Consider the following 4560-nt stretch of genomic DNA (forward strand, 5'->3'; position numbering starts at 1 on the left):
AGAAGGCTGTTAAAAAAGCACGTGGGATCCTTGGTCAGGCCTCAGCTGGAGTATTTTCTTCAATTCTGGTCACCACGCTTCAGGAAGAAAGTCAAGGCCTTGGAGAGAGCGCAGAATAGATTTACTGGAATGGTACCAGGGGTGAGGGACTTCATTTATGTGAAGAGACTGGAGAAGCTGGGATTTTTCTCTTTAGCGTAGAGAATGCAAGAAGAGATTTGATAGTAATGTTCAAAATTATGAACGATTTTGATAGAGTTCATCGGGAGAAAAGTTTAAAAAGTCATATTAAAGGTGATAAAACCCCGCTAGGCACGGATGGGGATCGAACCCATGATCTTCGTTTTACGAGACCAACACCTTACCACTTGGCCACCGCGCCGTCGGTGGTACCCTGACTAGCAAATTCTGAATTGTTTCAATTAGGTTAAAATAGCACAGGCACAAATGGACGAAAATAAAGCAGGATAGTGGAGCAGGCAACTGATCCGCCTCATTTGCATGAATACTTCCATAAAACCTTTCACAGAAACATTGAATCATACATCACAGAAGGAGGCCATTTGGCCCATCGTGCTCTTGAAATCGCTATCCAATTAGTCCCAGCTCTTTCCCCATACCCTGCAAACATTTCTTCTTCAAGTATTTATCCAATTCCTTTTTAAAAGTAACTATTGAATCTGCTTCCACCACCCTTTCAGGCAGAGCATTACAGATCATAACAACTCGCAACGTAAAACAAAATCTCTTCATCTCCCCTCTGGTTCTTTTGCCAATGAGGAAAAATTGGATAGGCGGAGTTGATTTTTTGGAACAGTAGAGGCTGATGGGAGACTTAATTGAGGGGTATAAAGTTATGAGGGGCCGAGATAGAGTGGATAGGAAGGGCCTATTTCAATTAGCAGAGGGGTCAATAACCAGGGGCACAGATTTACAGTAATTGGTAGAAGGATGATCTACGGCACCGTGATTGTATAGTGGTCAGTACTCTGTGTTCTGTTTGCAGCAACTTCGGTTGGAATCCGAGTCACGGCACAACTTGCTTTACACCTTCTGTCCCTTGCGGCACCTGCTAATAAAACTCAGAGAATCATCATTATTTATTAAAGGAAGAAATCTGTCTTGTTGGTGGTGAAAACCTATTTATTCCTTCTAAACCCCGCTCTCTCACATTCCTCTGCCTTATTCTCCATAATTCACACTCGACTCTTCCAGCTTTTTCTCCCTTCCACAACCATTAGCCCTTCTTCACTTTCCTCCTTTCATTTCATTGTCATTTTCCTGCGGTATTCCCTTAATCTGACATTCACTTTTGCCTACTTAGTGTCAGCTGTGGCTCAGTGGGAAGCACACTGGCCTCTGAGGCACGAGGCCGTGGGTTCAGATTCCTCGTGCAGGGAATAGAATATATAAATCCAGGCTGCTCCTCCAGTGTAGTACTGAGCGAGTGCTGCACTGTCAGAGGTGTCATCTTTTGGATGTGATGTTAAATCGAGGCCCCGCCTGCTCTCTCAGGTGGATGTAAAAGATCCCATGGCACTATTTCGAAGTAAGAGCAGGGAAGTTATTCCCGGTGTCCTGTCCAATATTTATCCCTCAATCAACATAACAAAAACAGATTATCTGGTCATTATCACAATGCTGTTTGTGGGAGCTTGCTGTGCGCAATATGGCTGCGGCGTTTCCCACATTGCAACAGTGACTACACTCTAAAAGTACTTCATTGGCTGTAAAGTGCTTTGAGACGTCCGGTGATCATGAAAGGCGCTATATAAATGTAAGTCTTTCCTTTACTTACGACGTTAAATTTTCTCTGCCACCACCGCTGTTCCTGAGGGCACATGTCCCATTCGCACCATTGCACATTAGTACCTTGAAACTAGTCGATGCATTAAATCTGTGGGACTGCTCGACAGACAAGCACAGCGAATGCCGGGCCTTTGGAAGGACAGGGACCCGATTGTTCACGAAATTTCCTTGGGGAATCTTGTGATAGAGTGCCTGTTAACTGAAGAACTGGGTTTTTTTTTCATGCTGGTTGGCACTTTTCCCAAAACTGTTGAGGTGCGTGTGTGACAGGCAGCGCCACCTCGCTGCGATCGATGGTTTAAGTGTGAAATATTGGCCCACTGGTGCGGTGCAGTAAGATCGAAAGCGTTCCGCTTTAATCTTAACAGGTCTGTTGAAGTGCGTGATTGAAACAAGTAAAGGGTAAGTGAAAAGAGCGCTAGAGGGTGAAAGCCGCGATTACAGGAGGTTGGCCATAACTGAAAGGTTTCTGAATGCCCGTGGCATGGGACGCTGTGTTCTTTATGAAGAGCGGGAGCAGGAATAAAGTTTAACAGAAATAAGATGTACAGACTTGGTGCCAATCAGAAAACTGCGCTGGTCTAAGGTCGATAAAAAGTTTGAAATTAAATTAATTGTCAAAGGATAAAGTTAACCCTTTTTTCCAACTACCTCATCATTTGCTTTTCCCATTAATCTTTCAAGCGGTGTAAAGCCCGTGTAGATTGGAGTTCGCTCTCAGCTTCTCCCATCGATGTGAACATGAAACAGGAGGAGGCGAGGATTGCCCCGAACAGCAGAGCTGGGCACTGACTCTGTTTATATTGCTGCAGGAGATGTTCTCTTCCTCTAAAGATTCCCCTCACCATTAAAACGCTTGTTATATCTCACAGCCTTTAAATGGACGGTTTTATAACATGTTGGAGAGATTTCAATCAAACAGATTTTAATAACTCTGCAAAAAGACGAGGTTAGGACTGGAACTGATAAGATATCGATCATAGAGTTAACATCAGAATCAGGCTCACTGTCCAGTGAGGCAGGAAACTGCGAACAGGTTGGAAGGGAATGTAGGATTGAGGGACGGGAGGGAGGAAGGAGATCTCGATTCGATCTTCATTCCATTACAGCTGGGTGAAATATTAGTTTGAGAAAGTGGGAGAATTTTTACCAAACAGGGAGAGAAAAGATTGTCTAACTTGGGGACTGTAACATTTTCAGGCCACGTATCTCCCAACTAGATTAGCAGTACCTCGCCTTAACCTTTCACTAACCTCGATCGACCTTTATTATCCAAAAGGAATCATCCAAATATCCCTTATATTTCAGTATTTCTGTTTCCAAACGGTAGAAACAACCTTTAAATAAAGTCCATTTACCGCATGTCCTGTCCGTGCTTCCAGATTGACAATGTGGAAAATGTGGAGCAGACTTCTTGAAAAAAACGGATTCACATTTTTACCTCACAGTTTCGGCACATCTGTGATTGAATTTCCGTTTTTATTAATAAAATTGCTGTTTTCTTGCGAAATACTGAACACAGGCTCTGCACTGATTTTCTGGCAGTTGTTATTTGAAGACTTGTGGAATGTCTCCCGGCCGAGGAAACTAGTTCTATTAAAAAGTCTCGCATTAATTGATATAAATTCCCTAAGCGAGAATCACAGCCCAGACCAAAGAGCCGCTGATCCTGCTCTGAGTGTTTAGTCTCAGCAATGACGATTTCACTGGCTTGGAGATATGTAATTTGCTACGAATTCATAAAATTGAAAAGAGCCGCAGCGATCATCATTACAATAAACTAAACCCTCCGATATTTAAGAGGAGTGTAAGATGTTGAGAACAGCATCGAATATTGTGCAGGATAATGAAAATAAACAGCAGGAATATTGTGCTCTGCTCCCACATGACACAGATCAGCCTCAACCTCTGCTCCCTGCCCGCCAGCTGCTGAGACCTTGTCTCTAGATTATAAGCAGATTCTAGGTTGCAGATAAATATTCAGGGTAGAGCCTAAACACAGTGGGTGGGTCCAAATATATAAAGCAGTTATTTTAGACCAGAGACCTCGTTACAAATTATATATTGCTCAAAGGCATCAATGTATGAGTATGACATTAAATGTGTTTAAATATAGTGGGGGGATTTAAAGCAGATTCGGGGCCAGTGACTTCCAACGTGACCTTTCCTGTGGCTCTCTTGCCTCTCTCCCCCCTTCCCCCCACACCCTGCAGGTTTTTATACCTTGTTTTAAATCTGCTGCTCTGGGCCAGTGCATTCCACAGTCTCACAACCCTTTCTATAAATACCCATTCATTGCTTGACTTCTCTGTTTATTAGTTATGAATCACCTTGAGGTGCAATGGTGGCTTTTGTGACGTCAAATTAAAAGACGGCCGATTGGAAACACGTTGGGGTCAAAGTTTCTTTTTGCACAGAATTGAACCTAAATCATTCAAGATGAAATATTGTATTTGCTGCATCACAACAAACAATATCTTGTTATGAATGTTAGCTCAGTAGTTCCCCAGTGTCAGAGGAAGAATTTTCTGATCCCCTCATTTATTTAATGTAAGACACAAACACAGGTATTCATTAAGAATCAACTCACAGATTGATACTGAGACAAACGCAGTGAGAGATACAGACAGCATCGGGACACAAGGCGGACAAGAGAGATGGATAAATAGAAAACGGCCTCAGACTCCAGCAGTCAGTGACCGGTAGGTGATAGGTATCAGTGAGTGGAGGTAAGCAGTGGAGGCATAATTT

General features: G+C 43.0%; 1 non-coding gene across 1 annotated transcript; it reads right to left on the reverse strand.

Annotated features, from left to right (window-relative positions):
- Positions 1-310: 310 nt before the first annotated feature.
- On the reverse strand, positions 311-382 carry trnat-cgu (transfer RNA threonine (anticodon CGU)). The gene has a single exon. It is a non-coding gene; the product is annotated as a tRNA-Thr (tRNA).
- Between the last annotated feature and the right edge of the window lie 4178 nt (positions 383-4560).

This window comes from Somniosus microcephalus, unplaced genomic scaffold (assembly GCF_052327205.1).
Source record: "Somniosus microcephalus isolate GS21.2 unplaced genomic scaffold, FLI_Smic_1.0 unresolved_chr1, whole genome shotgun sequence".
Lineage (NCBI taxonomy): Eukaryota > Metazoa > Chordata > Chondrichthyes > Squaliformes > Somniosidae > Somniosus > Somniosus microcephalus.